This window comes from Diabrotica undecimpunctata, chromosome 10 (assembly GCF_040954645.1).
Source record: "Diabrotica undecimpunctata isolate CICGRU chromosome 10, icDiaUnde3, whole genome shotgun sequence".
Lineage (NCBI taxonomy): Eukaryota > Metazoa > Arthropoda > Insecta > Coleoptera > Chrysomelidae > Diabrotica > Diabrotica undecimpunctata.
The window spans coordinates 42923048-42941755 of NC_092812.1; the positions used below are offsets into that span (position 1 = coordinate 42923048).

At 30.6% G+C, this 18708-nt stretch overlaps 1 protein-coding gene and 1 non-coding gene across 2 annotated transcripts in view; one reads left to right on the forward strand and one right to left on the reverse strand.

The window, feature by feature from the left end:
• The first annotated feature begins 572 nt into the window (after positions 1-572).
• Positions 573-735, forward strand: LOC140452570 (U1 spliceosomal RNA). Its single transcript, XR_011952214.1, has one exon. It is a non-coding gene; the product is annotated as a U1 spliceosomal RNA (small nuclear RNA).
• A 3633-nt stretch (positions 736-4368) lies between these two features.
• LOC140452389 (tyrosine-protein kinase Dnt-like) overlaps positions 4369-18708 on the reverse strand; it is a 363670-nt gene continuing 349330 nt past the window's right edge. Inside the window, exon 12 of the mRNA XM_072546606.1 lies at positions 4369-6984. The gene's annotated coding sequence lies outside the window, so the exon portion shown is untranslated. The remainder of the gene's footprint in view (positions 6985-18708) is intronic.

Here is an 18708-nt window from a genome sequence, read left to right on the forward strand (position 1 = left end):
ATATGTAATCTATCTGTTTGTATGTCGTTTCCTCCAGGGAGACATACGTTGTTTTGTGAATACTATTGTGTTTAAAAAAATGCGTTGATAGTTTTCATTTTGCTATGCTTATACATTCATATTCTCTACGCACTTTGGCTTTAAACCTAGCTCCGTGCTCTTATAAGTAGCAGCAAAATTATAATTTCTAGATTGATTATCAGTTTTCGGTAAGTAGACACTAGGCTCGATGAAGAAGTTCTCATCCCAAACTCGTCCAACACGTCCCAATAGTGACCTTACTGGGTATAGCAAGACCAAATAAAAGATCAGTCTGGCGTTATGGAGAGCCTATAACAAATCTGCTAAAGGCTCTAGGAAATGTATAAACAGTTGAAAATAAAATATAAACAATTGGCAAATTGACTGAAGTACAACCGGTTTAGAGCATACTGCGTCCAGACATGAAAAAAAAACATACCAAAAGACTAGGAACAATCCCTAATTTTGATAGTAGATTTTAAAAACGTTTATATGGTACGTTGTACGTTTATAAAACTCGCAAAGTTTAGTAATCTAACCACAATAAATATATACTTACTTGGCGCAGGGAAAACCGTGATCACGAAGGCGGATCCCCCAGGTCGAGGACCCTCCATTGCACTACAGTTGGTTTGACACCTGCGATGTTCCCTAAAGCGGAACACTCGGGCGTTTAATTTTTGGTAGTCGGGACTGGCGTGCGCGCGGTCCCGGTGATTTAAAAGACTTGACGCTGTCGCAAAAAAACTCTTCAAACAAAAGAAAAAACAGAATTGGGTAGAATACTGCGAAAGCCTAAATTCAAAAACACAAATCAGTGAAGTATGGAAGAAAGTAAACGCTTTTAAAAACCGCAAACAGTCCAACAAGATTCCAATAGATCCACAATCCAGCTGGCTAGATGAATTTCATAAGAAAATATCTCCACAGTGGGTACCTTCACAACATTTTCCAGAATACAGCGAAACAGTGTCAAGAGATAGGTTTGGCTTAGAAGAACCATTTAAAATGTGGGAGTTAGAGCGAGTACTTAGTCAACAAAATAGCAGTGCTCCAGGTAAAGACAATATTTCATATTCCATGATGTACCATATTCCTCACCACTATAAAATATCATTATTAAATATTTTTAATGACATTTGGAATGATACGTCACAAATTCCAGACAGCTGGAAGGAATATATTCTAATCCCTGGGAAACCAGAAAATTGCAGTAGATCATATAGACCAATATCCTTAGCCACTTGCTTCCTAAAGACGTTAGAAAGATTAATAAAAAATAGAATTGAACATTGGTTAGAGCAAGAACATATTCTTTCAAAATCTCAGTATGGATTTCGAAAATCAAAATCAACCCAAGATGCCATAACTGCCTTAGTCCCATCCATACTAATAAACTTTACTGATAATATGTATACTATGGCCGCTTTTCTTGATGTCTCCTCTGCATTCGATACCGTTAACTTGGACATTATGCATAAAAATAGATCAACTTTTTTAAAAATCAACAATTCCATCTCTCCACCACGTCTTACAAATATAGGACTTCCATAGAGTAGCATATTAAGCCCAATACTATTTATTTTATATAATATGGATATAGAAAATTGTATTAATAGCACAACAAAAATTACTCAATATGCTGATGATGTAGTAGTTTACACAGCCCACACATAATTGGATATGTAAAAATAATTTTGATCTTTCAATTAAAGCTGTTCTTAATCACTATGAAAATATTGGTTTAGAAATATCAGAATCTAAAACAGAAATTTGTATTTTCTCTAGAAAACATCAAATTCCACAAGGTCATCTGGAAGTAGGTCAAATTCAATTCCCTATTAAAAATTGTATAAAATATCTCGGTACTTATTTAGACAGAAAACTTCTATGGAAGGATCAAATCCATCAAGTCATAAAAAAGTCTGAAAATGCAATGAACATTCTAAGAGCCTTTTGTAGAACTAACTGGGGCGCTGATCCAAATGTAGCACTTTTATTTTACCGTACTATGATTCGTCCCATTTTAGATTACAGTTGTCATTTGTATGGAACTGCCGCAAACACACATTTAAATAAATTATTAATACAAAAAAATAAATGCCTTGGGCTTTGTTATGGATATTTGAATTCTACACCCGTTAGTATAATGGAAGTTGAGGCGATAGAACCACCTTTGAAATTTCGACGGGAGTTTTTAAGTGATAAATTCATTACTAGAGCCATAGGGAAAAATACTAACTATCTACAGGATATTCATATTTTAACAATTTTAGATCTAACTCATAAATATTGGACAAAGAAAAAATGTTCTCTTCTGGTAAATAGTTACTTGAGGATATCTCAATACCGACATACTTTCTACACGTATGAAAATCAAGTTTCACCTATGTATTCCCATGTATTAGAAGAGCTTCTCTCAAAACATATTAATACCTTTTTTATGGACAGTAATTTAGATCCAGTCGCTTTTCAATCATTTACACGGCATAAATGGCCAAATTATCAGTTTTACTATACAGACGGAACTAAAGTACAAAACAAAGAATCATAGATATACACTGCTGAAATGACAGCGATTCTTCTTGCATTAAGGCATATACATAGTAACGAACCCTACAGCTGCATAATATTTACAGACAGTAAGAGTGTCGTCGACAGACTAACAAACGTACATAGGTCCAAACAACTAAATCATATAGAACTAGAAATTATGACTATTTACAATAAAATTACAAATTTAGGGAAAAACATTATTATATCATTAAGGGCAATGAAATAGCAGATAGTCTAGCCAAATCTGCCCTAGACATAGGCGGAGAAGCTCCCTTGAACTTACTCCCCTTTTCAGACATTGATATAATTAGTAAACGGCATCAAAAAGAAAAATGGCAAACATATTATCGAAACATGAGAACTGGAAATAATTACAAACAAATGCAGCCTGAAATACCCATAAAAAGATGGTTTCATACTCTATCAAATCGCCATTTCATAAGGGTTATAAACAGATTAAGATCTAATCATGCTCTTACCCCCCTTCATATGTACAAGTTGGGTCCCACGGAGTCACCTAATTGCAAGTGTGGAAAAGAAGGTAACCAACCTATTACATATTTTCCTTGAATGTTCCCACGAATCAGTAAATATAAACAAATTTTATGATAATCGTATTATATTAAAAATTCCACTTCCCGTCTACCTGAAAAATTTGATTTCCTCTAGAGATATCAATATATTAAAAACGATTTACGAACATATCAAAAACTGTAAATATAAATTGTAGCATAAAACTAACCCTTATATTTAAGTAAATATTGTATTGTAGCAGAAAAAAAATAAATAAAAAAATAAAAAAAAAATAAAAAAAAATATTTATATAAAAAAAATATGTAAAATAAAAAAAAATAAAAAAAAATATATATATATAAAAAAATATAAAATAAAAAAAAAATTATAAAGAATTAAAAAATAAAAAGGAAGATGTAAACCTCCGAGATGTTGAATCGGGTTATGTCTTAGCGCAGGAAAATAAAAATAAAGAATTAAAAAATAAGTTGTAATTTATTAAAAATTGCACGTTAGATTGTACGGATAATTGTATGTTTATTCCTCTGATTGTAAAAATTGCTTGTCTTTAAATTTGTCTGGCTAATTAGCTCGGCCAAGGCCATCAAATTAAAATAAAATAAAAAAAAAAAAACACAATAAATAAAACTTACACTCTAAAAAGGAAAAGTTTCCATGATTTCCATAGAACAGGGATAGTAAAAGAAAAAAAGAAAACAGATTTAATTTGCCAGACATTTATTCATTACATGCATAAGGATAAAACATCAAATTTTTTAATATATATTTGTGGGACTTATAGTATGTGAAACATATACCACCAATATAATAATATAATACGTACTTTTTCTATTTCCTTTAAAATTTTTCAAAGTATATAACCAAAAGTTTCGTTTTTTATTAAATATTACTTGTTAACCCTTGAAACAAACTCAATGTTTATTCCGTCTTTTATAGAAACATTTTGATAAATAAAGGGACCTATCCAGGAGACAATACTACAATTTTATTATTATATAACAATAAACGACTGAAAACTTTGTTTTCAAAACTTCCACAAACTTTATTATAATATTTTATCACTACAGCTGTTTCGGCAGACTGACTTTCTCAAGTGATCTATTTTTGGATGAGTTTACAATTTAAAGTCTTTAACGAAATAGGTTGAGGAGGGGAGAACTGTTTGTCTCAAGTTGGTCATTTAGAATTATGTCTGTGTTTTTTAATATAAATTAAAATTCAATTTAAAAAGACAGACATAATTATGATTGACCAACTTGAGACAAACAGTTCTCCCCTCCTCAACCTATTTCGTTAAAGACTTTAAATTGTAAACGCGTACCAAAAATAGATCACTTGAGAAAGGCACTCTGTCGAAACAGCTGTAGTAATAAGATTTTATAATAAATTTTGTGAAGTTTTGAAAACAAAGTTTTCAATGTGTTATTGTTATATTAAATGAATTTCTATCAAGTAACGGAAAAATCCATCACCAATTTTATCATTCTATATTAGGGTTCTATTAGGTGGTTTAAGAAGTATGAAAAATATTTTACTTTAGTATGTTTCCTCTTTCTTTGGGTAATATTTTTAATACGAATCTTTGGATTTTCTCCTTGTTTTAGTTTTCACATCTTTGGAAAGATATTTCTTTTTGCGATCCTCGGCTGAGTGTCAGTCATTGCCGGTCGTATTGCTGCATTCGGAGGCTGCTGTGTTTGTATTGGTGGTCAGATGTAGAGTTAAATGAAGACTTTAGGTGATTAAAATCTTCTCTAGATGTAAAAAACTTTTTGAAGAGCGTATTACTTTGTCTCACTCCTCATTGGATAGGTATTTCATCGACAAATTTCAAAGGAAATAAAAAAATTACATTATCAATTGAATAGCTGAATAGTAGTTTAAAGATGCATGTATATTATTTATGCATATTTCTACACAATATTTATTAAGTATTATGAATATTATGAAGCAGTTTTTAATGAAGCTTTATTTGCTATATAATACTTGAAAGCTTTGCTTGCATTTTCTATTTTAAAATACATACAGATGCTGCTAAAGATACTTTAGTTATAATTATTATATTTTTTGAGAATTAAACATAAATGCAATTAAAAATATTTTATTTGACGTTTCGACTTAAAATGAATGATATGAAAAAAAAATAGATAGACACCTATCAAGATAATCACAAAACTTACTGTAGAAATTTATATAGAAACTGCGTTTGATGATTAAATATGTGTTTATTTTATCTTTAGCTTTAAAGTTTCATTGGAATGAGAAAAGCGCTTGGAAAAACTATAAATAGATTTGTCATCATGAAGAATTAATCAGAAAATATTGCAAGCAAACAGAGAACCGTTATAAAGAGATAGACATTTATCATAAATTAAAGAAAAAATGGAAACATTGAAGGAGGATACAGAGATATCGATAAAAGAATCAAGAATATCCTATCTAAAATACTTCGTCCTTATATTTTGTAGAAACTTTTTTAATTTTTAACTTAAGTTTAACCTTGAAAGAAAGTTTTTGTAAACAAATATGTTGTCTTTTCCATGCATCTTTTAACCATATTTTAAACACCAAGTTACATGAGATTTACAACAGATCGCCCCAAATAACTAAACGTTTGGTTTAAATAAAAATTCTTGATATTTCCAACAGAGACTAACTACAAACTCCTCTTAGCATTTAGCAAGTAAATAGCGAGGCAATATTGGTCGATTTTAAGGCTTATTCCTCTAGGCTGTTTCTGTTAGTCTTTTCTAGAAATATCTCAACCCAATGGCAAAAATTGTATTAAATAAGACACCCACTAACACCAGCCAAAGACACTGGAATATGCTTAAATGGAAAAGGTCCCAGTCGTTGGTTATGTATCATAATAGTTAAAATAATAGTAAACTTTACAGTAAAGTAGAAACTTTTAATGGAATTGGTATAATTTGCTTAATAAAACATTAAAATTTAAAAATCTAAATGGATTACAATTGTTCCATTTTCTGTCCTATCAGACCATCACCAGTGAACTTAAGAGTACTTGCTTACTAACCCCATCACAAAACATTGAATATGTTTAAATTACATTTTAAATGTTTAAAATTGCAAAGTTAAGCGACACAAGACCGATGTTACAAGATTAACTTTGAGTTGTGTAGAAGACACCTGCCAACTGATGTGGATTTAATTTCGAGTAGATGTCGTTGTGTTCCCTTAAAGTAAATCTTTTAACATCCACATTGTGTCGCCTCACTTTACAATTTTAAACATTTAAAATATAAATTAAACATATTCACTGTTTTGTCATATGGTTATTAAGCAAGTTCTCATAAGTTCACTGAAGATGATCTGATTGTGGATTTGAAAGGACCGAAAACATTTTGAAGAGCTGAAATCCGTTTGGATTTTTAAATTTGAGTCGTCTTTAGTGGTTTTGTACTTTAATACAATATTTGTATAACGATTTTCAATTTGAAAATCAGATTAACTCTAGCGAAATAGATCCTCTAATGTTTTAAAAAATATAGAAATTTTTTATAAAAAATATAGTTTTTTTCTAGATTGTTTAAATATATCTCTAAATATTTAACAGAACGAGCCGAATCAGTGATAAAAAATAAAAGTAAAAAAAACATACCGGTGAAAAGCTGGCAGGTATCTTATTTCTTCTTGATATTTCTTCTTTATTCTATTGAACGTTCTTTCTTCTTTTTAGTCTTCAATTATTTCTTCAGCTCTTTTTTTAAAGTCGTAAAAATAAAAATACATGTGAAGTAACTATTATAGTTTAAAATTTCGAAATAAAAAAAAAATGTATGAATTCAAATACAGCACAGTTTTTGCTGTTTTTAAATATTTGAACAACAATTATTACAGGGGCAGATACTGCTGCAAACAAACAAAATAATTTTTAAACATCAAGATTATATTTTTGTTAAAAGATTACTATGAGTTTTTATTACAAATAAATAGGTTATGCTGCTAAATTAAATTCAGGCACTTGATTTGCACTAAATGTATTAATAAGAGTTAATTCAGTTAATAAGTCAATTGTTAGGATGACTATGTTATATTCAGCTTCAAAAATGTTTGACATAATTTAGTTGAAGGACATTATTATATTAACATAAAACCTCAGTTCATACAATATTAAGTAATCCATATAAGCAAAAGGAGAAGAACTACAACTGAGCATTAAGGAAAACATGCAAAAACATCCTTCATAAAAATGTAGCAAAAGGACTATAAAATTCTAATACATACATACCGATTTGCAAAACTCTTTAGTAGTCTAAATAAAGCAAGTCAAGGGATCACGGAAACGCGAAGGTGAGAAAGCACTTTTGTAAAGATAACGCAAGAGAAAAATATAAAATGCAACGAAGATAGCAGATATTGAGAATATTAAATACATTACTACGGCCACCAGATTATACAGTAGGTGCCAGTTACGAAGATCCAGCGCAAATCCTTATTTTCGTACCGATTCGATCCGAGCGCCTTGCTTACATAATCTACTCACGTTTTCAGTAGCGCAGAGGTAACTATTCGGTGACGTTAATTAAATAAAAAGCATAATCACGCCACTGTCCACCTCTTCGGATACAGTCGGCACACGCCACATGCGCGAGGTTGGATCTTCTTATGTGGCGTTTACAGTAGCAAGGTTGTCATCTAGATGAAAGAAGCTAGAGAAATGACATACAGACAATGATATAATTGCATCTAAACAAAATGATGGAAAAACGAAAATACATCAAATAAAGCATTCAAAAGAACATGTCTCCTAATTTAGGAAACAATATCATCTAAAAAAATATGAATAAGGGATTATATTTACAGCTCTGATACATCCATATTAATTCGCAAAACGTTCTAAAGATATAAATAATCAAGTGCTCATGGAAACAAAGTTAGTGAATAAAGACCAGAAGATTGTAGAAAAGTTGTTAATTCTAGATGAGTAATGAGAGCTAGGGATAAAATAGAGACAAAGAAAGTATTGCTTATATAAGAAAATAAAAATACAAAAATGATCAGATATCAACTGAACCACCAAGATAAGCATCCAAAAAAACTTATTTTGCATTAGGAAACAAAATCGTATAATTAGGTGAACAAGATTTTCTGAGTATCGGCGAAGGCCTGACATATTTACAATAATTTACAATGTTTTCTGGTACTATCTACAGATTATAATTAAGTATACCTAACTATGTACAAGATATTGACTAGAAGACACCCTTATAATATGTTTATATACATTATATCGAAGTATACCTAACTATGTACAAGATATTGACTAGAAGACACCCTTATAATATGTTTATATACATTATATCGAAGTTTACCTAACTATGTACAAGATATTGACTAGAAGACACCCTTATAATATGTTTATGTACATTATATCGAAATATCGATCTTAACTATAAAGGCACATTGGTATATCACATTCCACAGTGCACAATCTGTATTTACTACAGTACATTTAGAAAATATGTTAAAGAATGTAGAAAGTATGTGAGATTTTAAAAAACACAAGAAAATAATTAGACAATGATTGACGGAAAATTTGTCACACTGCGATGTTTTGCTGTAGTTGAACTGCAAAAATTCGTGTCTAGGTTTTCAAATGTTGTCAAAACTATTTATAAAATAAAGAGACACTGCTAGTTATTGCAGAGTGAGGTAGATTCCAGTTATTAGACACATGCACACGTACACACCCACACACTCAAATATAAAATAGCAATCCCGGCTTCGTAGAGATATATGGACGCGCAGGCCTTGAAGAGTTGTTGCGAACCCAAATATCTAGGTGTTGAATAGATCCTGTCCAGAGTATTATTCCAAGATTTTACTGCTGTAGAACAGTCCTCTCCAACACCCAAGCACTCCACCACCCCTCGTCCTACGTTGTCAGTAACACGTAGCGAGGCTGCTGTTCTAGTTGGTAAGATTTGATAATAATTCTCGAGTTATTACTTCGTTGTGATGAAACCGTTATCGAAGCTACAGTTATTATCAACAGCAAATACTGAAAACATTTCGTTTTTGCAAGCGATTAGCTGATAGAAGGACCATAGAGTTCATAAAAATAAGAGTAAGTATTTTATACAATAAAAAACAAATTACTTATCCAATTAATTTCTTACTTTTCACATTCTTTCTACATGTACTATATATTTTAGGAATAACTCACAATTTATTTATGGTTTATTCCCAACAAAAATTAAGAGCCATTCTTTCTAGACGTTTTTAAAGCGTGATGAAATATGTAGATATGTAATACCGATACCAAGTCCATCAAATAAGTCAATAAAAAAGTGATAAAACGAATAAATACATATTAATAATAATGATAATAATAAATACTAGCTACAGTATTTTTTTCAACAGAAACAGAAACTACATAACGTAGCAACCTCTTATACAATATAATTATTTTTGGCGTTATTTTAAAAAACTCTAATAGGTTGGGGCTCATCAACTTTTGAACGAAATTCTACGTTTCTTAAATAATAACATATACAGGATCATTTACGTAAGACTATAATGATCGGGCCAATTTTTTTCAATCCAACTTAACTGTATCATTTTTTATTTCTGAAAGCTCCTTACTAAGCTACCTTTAAAGAACTACAACTGTTATGGTCAATATGAATAATACAGGGTGATATTTTGAAATTATTTATTACTTGTTTAATGAAATAAATACATAAAATACTTGATTTATTTAATCCAATTACATTTCAATAAAAATAAAATATTCTCGACCTAATAGGTGGCTGTAGTGACCCTGTTTTTGTCCGAAAAGCTCCGATCTGCTGAATTTGAGTATGTCTGCCAAAAAAGGAACAACTTTTTTTCTAACCAAACTCAAATGTTTTTTAGCAGTCAACTGTCTTTCAGTAATTAAAGTAACTAACAATAGTTAAAGCGTAACATTATTTTTTGAAATTTTGAAAATAATTTTTGAATTTTTGAAAGATGCTTAATAAGCCAATATCACCGAACTGTAACATTTATGATTTACGAATAATATAAGGTGACATTTTGAAATAATTAAAAATAACATTACGCTTTAACAGTAGGTAATTATTTAAATTAGCCTAGCACAGATTCAGCTTCTATAAATATTAATTTATTAGTCAAATTCATGAAATAGATAAAACCTGATTTGTGCATGGGTTACAGTTTCAGAATCCTTTTGTCCAAAAGGAACAGAAACTATCGAATTGAAATTTGAATGATGATCAATTATGGAGATAAATAAAGTCCAAAAAAAGTTGCAAATCCATTTAATTAGCCTAATATTTCACAAAATATGATCTTTAAAAGCAATGGACAGATGAAGAGAGTTGGACACCATTGAAAAGAAATTCAATGTCAACTTAGTAAAAAAATAAAATACAAAATGATACAGAGCAATTTAAAAAAAAAGTGTACTGACAACACCAGTTTTATGTAAATCATCCTCTATATTTATATTTTAACCTATATTGGTCAAAAAACGTTTAATTGCTTTCAAAACTTTATTATTATTTTCTAAAATAAAGCCAAAAATAATTATATTCTATAAGAGAGGTTTTCAAGTTCTAAAGGAAATAAAGAAGGTTAGAGCTATAAAAAATAAAGCAATTTAACAAGATTATCACACATCTAACTGCTCAGAAAAAGACTATTAGGATCGACAGCATTCGGAAAAAGGGAGATATATTCAAAAATATGTTCCAATCCATTTAAAAAGAAATTATTTCAACCAGTTTGTTCTACCACTCTTTAGGTACGGAACAAAGACCTTGACTCTTAGAATGAATGAATGAATGAATGAAGCTTAAGAGATAGCACAGAAAACGAGGAGATTCGGGAAAGAACCCCGAAGGACCAGAACATAACAGAAACCTTAATTCTCAGCAAAATGCTTACAAGACGCTTAAGAGATAGGGCAGAAAACGAGGAGATTCGGGAAGGAACCCTGAAGGACAAAAATATTGCTTGAATGGAGACCACAGACCTTTATAGGATTGCGACCATCTGAATAACAGAGGCGCAGACAATTTGATAATCATGATGAAATTAAAATGAATTCAAAGATAACGAAAACAATTTTGTTCATCACACATTTTCACACATCGAAGCTGCTCAGACAAAGACTATTAGGATGGGCATCATTCGGAAAAAGGAAGATATATTCAAAAACATGTTCCAATCCATTTAAAAAGAAATGATTTCAACCAGTTTGTTCTACTACTCTTTACGTACGGAACAAAACCCTTAATTCTCAGCAAAATGCTTACAAGAAGCTTAAGAGATAGAGCAGAAAACAAAGATATTCGGGAAGAAACCCCGAAGGATAAAAATACTGCTTGAAGGGAGACCACAGACCTTAAAAGAATTGCGACCAAGCGCATTTCAGAGGCGCAGACCAATTGATAATGATGATGAAATAAACAAGAATTCGATGTTAACGGGAACAATTTTAAAGGTTGAGATAGAGAATGAAGGACGGCAGACGGACAAAAAAATTTAAAGGCAGACACGCGGAACAGAGATATATTTAAATATCTAGAATAGATGTACGTAGTGAACAAGCCAGGGCTGATTAATGATGATATAATAAATAGGAATTCAATTATAAAGAGAAACAATTTTATTTTAGACAATAATAAAAACTACTTTATTACCAATAAAAGCAGCATATTTACAAGGATTCGCTAAACCTTTATATAATTAAAACTAATATTCACAGCCTGCCGATGAATAAATTGATGGTTGGTAACGGTACTATATTACACTAATTTCGGTTTGTTAGTAATAAAGCAGAAGCTATATACAACAGTGACAAATGCTAATGGGCTAGAGCTTAATATTATGCAAATATATTAGAAGTATATACAGATTGTGATAAAGTGAGTATTGTACTGTAAGCTCAAAGTTGCTCTATTGACTACAAATCTGATGATGTTGATTATTCTCTTAGTCTCATTTGGTTACTGTATTATTATTACGGAAAATTATATATTTTTTAATGCCAAATATAACTAAATAATGAATTGTTTTATACAATGTTACGTAATAAAGCTATTTACAGCAATAAAGCAGAAGGTATATACAACAGTCACAAATACAAATGGACTCGAGCTTAATATTATGAATATATATTCAAACTATATACAGATTGTGATGACGTGAGCAGCGTACTGTAGTCTTATTTGGTTACTGTATTAATATTAAGGATAATTATATATTTTTTCATCTTAAATATAACTAGAGAATAAATTACTTTATACAATTTTAAGTAATAAGGCTATTTACAGATTGCGTTTCCCAGTTTACACCGAACTTGTAAGAACTAAGATCTGATCCCAACTACATATCGTGATCTGTAAGTTATAGTAATTGGTGTTGTGTTCAAAGGTACTAAGAAGCGCGTCGTGACAAGCTAAAAGCCTACATACAGCAGAAATAAACAAAATAATGGTAACAACCTCGCTGGACGTAATACTTTCATACATAATGCGTAAAAATATTTTTAAGTAATAAGGAACTGCAAAAACATAACTTATAAGACCTGTCATAACAAACAAGTAGAAAACAGGTGTGAAAAGTGAAATACAGAAGGCGAAATATAAAAATGAACATGTACTACCCAGACATAGCAGAGGTGACCATGAATATTTAATACAAGTAGAAACTGTAAACTATTTAAAAATTTTAAGATTAAGTGTCAATACGAGGCAAAAAAATATAAAATGTCAGAAATGATCGAGAGGAAAAAATTATTATATATATTATATGAAAAAAAAAATATTTAAAAAAGATATAAACAGAAATAGAGATAAGAAAATGGATAAAAGAGAGGAACTATGAAAGTGAATAACTTTAAGACTTTAAAGTGATCACTGCCTAGTGCACTTAATTTCATTACCTCCCTCAACCTGTTTTTTACATGTGACCAAAGCATACACGAGTATCTACTAATACCTTATATTAGTGTGAATAATGAATAAAAAAAAATAAGTCAAGAATAGAATAACAATACAAAATACAGCTAAACGAAGACTGTTGTGATGACGATAATGTAGAAAAACTATTTTAAAGATTAAAGAAGCTGAAAGACGTTGGATTTCTTGTTGTTTGTCATCATCAACAAAAAGCAATTAATAGTAATACATACTATAAAAACAACATACCATGAAGCTTACTATCTATGAGTCAATTTGACCATGATATCACAGATTCAATTCTTTATTTTAACGGACACACATAGTACGTTAAGAATACAATAAAATTAACAGAATAAAATATTGTACCAGAAAAGATTGCATGAAGAAATATATAGGAGATAAATCAGATATGAATATATTACTTAGCTGGCTAAAGACAAAAAAATGAAAAATATAGTGAAATTAAATGTATAGCTGGAACCAAGAGATATTATTTATCTGCAAAAAATTTCGTACGTCATCGAAAAGTTTTAATTTTTAAAAGTACTGTAATTGGACTTTAACGATGTAGGCAACAGAAGATGAGAAGGCTAGATCCTATGGACATAACGCACAAACGGCATTCAATTCGAACAGTAAAAGGTCGTAGGGCTGGTCCAGAAGACGCTGGATAGAGATCTACAGAAACTATGGACGTTTGACTAAACAATTTAGGGAAAGATAATTGATGTTGAGGTGTAGATTATCTATGGACTGTAAATACAAAATTTAGTAAAAACAAATAGAAATATCTTAAACATGATGTTCTAAATCAGAGGTAACGAAATAGAAAGATAAAACAAACTTCACTGTTAAAAATACAAAAACTACGCGCAACAGATGTAACATGTTTAAAAACAGATGGCTGAACTATTCACAAAAAAATAACAAAGATGACAGAAATAAAACAACAGAAAATAATGTAACGAAGCTTATCATCACAAATAGAAAATATGAATAATATACCTATCGAAAGGTGTAGTACCAAAGTAAAAGAAAATATGCAACGGAGTTAAACGTGCTCGACAAACTATTAAAGATGATCCATGTAAGGGAACCTTATAACAAGTTCAAATCGAAGAAAATATTATCGGTTATGTTGGATCAATTTGATCTTGGTTGTTTTGACGCAAATTTTAAAATTCACGGAAAAATGTTTTATTTGCGACTTTCCGAGATCCAGAGTTATATTATTTCAAAAATAATAAAACTGTGATATCGGACAGTCACAAATGAAACATGTTTATCAAAACAACCGCGATCAAAGGATCCAAGATACCAAAAAATATAGCTTTAGACGATCGAAACTATGTTGATAAATAAACTTGGTAATAAAAAAAACAGTTGTCACTAGTAGGTCGCGAACATCTTGCAAGACAATTCCATAAAAAAATTGGAAGCACAAATAGCGCTTTTTAAAATAGAGAACAAAAGTAAAAAAAAGTTTAAAAATCAACAGAACAAGTAGAACGCAGCAAACAAAAATCAAATTAAAATTAAAGATGTATAGAAGAGGTTGGCACTATCGATATTGACCGAATCGAAAAACTATTAAAGGTGATCGATGTGATGGATGCTTAAAACTAGTTCATATGCAAGAAAATATCAGTTATGTGGGGTCCATTTGATCTTGGTTGTTTTGACGCAAATTTTAGTTCACGGAAAAATGTTCTATTTACGACTTTCCGGGATCCAAAGTTGTATTATTTCAAAAATAATAAAACTGTGATATCGGACAGTCACAAATGAAACATGTTGATCAAAACAACCGCGATCAAAGGATCCAAGATACCAAAAAAAAACTAGCTTTAGACGATCGAAACTATGTTGATAAATAAACTTGGTAATAAAAAAAAACAGTTGTCACTAGTAGACCGAGAACATCTTGCAAGACAATTCTATAAAAAAATTGGAATCACAAATAGCGCTTTTTAAAATAGAGAACTAAAGTAAAAAAAGTTTAAAAATCAACAGAACAAGTAGAACACAGCAAACAAAAATTAGAAAAACCATTAAAGATGATCGATGTGAGAGATGCTTAAAAATAGTTCATATCCAAGAAAATATCAGTTATGTGGTGTCCATTTGATCTTGGTTATTTTGACGCAAATTTTAAAATTCACCGAAAAATGTTCTATTTACGACTTTCCGGGATCCAAAGTTGTATTATTTCAAAAATAATAAAACTGTGATATCGGACAGTCACAAATGAAACATGTTTATCAAAACAACCGCGATCAAAGGATGCAAGATACCAAAAAAAAACTAGCTTTAGACGATCGAAACTATGTTGATAAATAAACTTGGTAATAAAAAAAACAGTTGTCACTAGTAGGTCGCGAACATCTTGCAAGACAATTCCATAAAAAAATTGGAAGCACAAATAGCGCTTTTTAAAATAGAGAACAAAAGTAAAAAAAGTTTAAAAATCAACAGAACAAGTAGAACACAGCAAACAAAAATCAATTGAAAATTATAGATGTATAGAAGAGGTTGACACTATCGATATTGACCGAATCGAAAAACCATTAAAGGTGATCGATGTGAGGGATGCTTAAAACTAGTTCATATCCAAGAAAATATCAGTTATGTGGGGTCCATTTGATTTTGGTTGTTCTGACGCAAATTTTATAATTCACGGAAAAATGTTTTATTTGCGACTTTCCGAGATCCAGAGTTGTATTATTTGAAAAATAATAAAACTGTGATATCGGACAGTCACAAATAAAACATGTTTATCAAAACAACCGCGATCAAAGAATTCAAGATACCAAAAAAATAGCTTTAGACGATCGAAACTATGTTGATAAATAAACCCGGTAATAAAGAAAATAGTTGTCACTAGTAGACTGAGAACATCTTGTAAGTCAATTCTATAAAAAAAATTGGAAGCAGAAATAGCGCTTTTTTAAAATAGAGAACAAAAGTAAAAAAAAGTTTAAAAATCAGCAGAACAAGTAGAACACAGCAATGTGAACAGAGATCGATGTATGGGACGCTTACAACTAGTTCATATCGAATAAAATATTATCAGTTATGTTGGGTAGATTTGTTCAAAAATGTTCTATTTGTGACTTTTCGAGACCCAAAGTTTTATTATTTCTAAATTAATATGACTGTAAGCACTTACACACAAATATACGCACAAATGTAACATGTTTGTCAAAACAACCGTGACCACAGGATCCAAGATACTAAATATAGCCTTACACGATTAAAACTTCGTTGATAATTAAACCCGTTAATAATCAAACAGTTTGTCACTAGTAGGCCGAAAACTCCTTACTACGCAATTTTATAAAAAAATGGGAAACACAAACAGCGCATTTTAAAATAGAGAAAAATTTAAAAAAGAAGTTTAAAAACCAGCAATACAAATACAAAACGGCCAACGAAAATCAATTTAAAATTGATTTTCTTTGTATTGAAAAATACAAAGAGGTGTTGAAGGTAATCGAAAAACGATTAAGGATTATCGAAGAAAATATTATGTTATGTTAAGTTATGTTGGGTCCATTTATCTTGGTTGTTTTGACGCAAATAATCCTGTTTACGGAAAAATATTCCCTTTGTGACTTATCGAGACACAAAGATTTATTATTTTTAAAATAATAAAACTGTGAGCCCTATAAGTCACAAATTTAACATGTGAGTCAAAATCCAAGATAACAGATGTAGTTTTAGAAGATCGAAGTTATGTTGAAAAAAACATTTTGTCACCAATAGGCCAAGAACTGCTTACAATACCCTCATAATAAATATTGGACCACGAATGGCTTCTTAAAATAGAAAATTAAAGTAAAAACAAATTAGTTTAAAAACCAATAGCACAATTAAAAAACGACAAACAAAAATCAATTTAAAATTATAGATGTTTAAAAGGGGTTGAAACTATAGATATTTGCAGTTGCAAATATACAGAGAAGTTGAACGTGCTTGAAAAACGATTTAAAATGAGGACGCCTACAACTAATAACCGTCGAAGAAAATATTGTCAGTTATGTTGATTATCCAATTGATCTTGGTTGTTTTGAAGCAAATGATCCTATTTACGGAAAAATGTTCTATTTGTGACTTAGCTAGACCAAAAGTTTTATTATTTTTAAAATAATAAAACTGTGAGCACTCTAAGTCACAAATGGAACATGTTCTTCAAAACAACTGCGACCAATGAATCCAATATACTAGATATAGCTTTAGAAGATCGAAGTTTTGTTGATAAATAAATCCGTTAACAAATAAACAGTTTGTCATCAATAGGCAAAGAACTCCTTGCAATGCCCTCGTACAATATGCAGAGGAGCTGAACGTGCACGAAAAACGACTAAAGATGATTGATGTGTGGGGCGCCTACAACTAGTATCTGTCGAAGAAAATATTGTCAGTTATGTTGGATCCAATTGATCTTGGTTGTTTTGAAGCAAATAATCTTATTTACGGAAAATGTTCTATTTGTGACTTAGCTAGACCAAAAGTTTTATTATTTTTAAAATAATAAAACTGTGAGCACTCTAAGTCACAAATGGAACATGTTCTTCAAAACAACTGCGACCAATGAATCCAATATACTAGATATAGCTTTAAAGATCGAAGTTTTGTTGATAAATAAATCCTATAACAAATAAACACTTTGTCATCAATAGGCAAAGAACTCCTTCCAATGCCCTAGTACAATATGCTGAGGAGCTGAACGTGCTCGAAAAACGATTAAAGATGATTGGGGCACCTACAACTAGTAACTGTCGAAGAAAATATTGTCAGTTATGTTGGATCCAATTGATCTTGGTTGTTTTGAAGCAAATAATTCTATTTACGGAAAAATGTTCTATTTGTGACCTAGCTAGACCAAAAGTTTTATTATTTTTAAAATAATAAAACTGTGATCTCTCTAAGTCACAAATGGAACATGTTCTTCAAAACAACTGCGAACGTTGAATCCAAGATACCAGATATAGCTTTAGAAGATCGAAGTTTTGTTGATAAATAAATCCGCTAACAAATAAACAGTTTGTCATCAATAGGCAAAGAACTCCTTGCAATGCCCTCGTACAATATGCAGAGGAGCTGAACGTGCTCGAAAAACGATTGAAGATGATCCATGTGTCGGGCGCCTACAACTAGTAACTGTCGAAGAAAATATTGTCAGTTATGTTGGAGCCAATTGATCTTGGTTGTTTTGAAGCAAATAATCCTATTTACGGCAAAATGTTCTATTTGTGACTTAGCTAAACCAAAAGTTTTATTATTTTTAAAATAATAAAACTGTGAGCACTCTAAGTCACAAATGGAACATGTTCTTCAAAACAACTGCGAACGATGAATCCAAGATACCAGATATAGCTTTAGAAGATCGAAGTTTTGTTGATAAATAAATCCGCTAACAAATAAACAGTTTGTCATAAATAGACAAAGAACTCCTTGCAATGCCCTCGTACAATATGCAGAGGAGCTGAACGTGCTCGAAAAACGATTGAAGATGATCCATGTGTGGGGCGCCTACAACTAGTAACTGTCGAAGAAAATATTGTCAGTTATGTTGGAGCCAATTGATCTTGGTTGTTTTGAAGCAAATGATCCTATTTACGGCAAAATGTTTTATTTGTGACTTAGCTAAACCAAA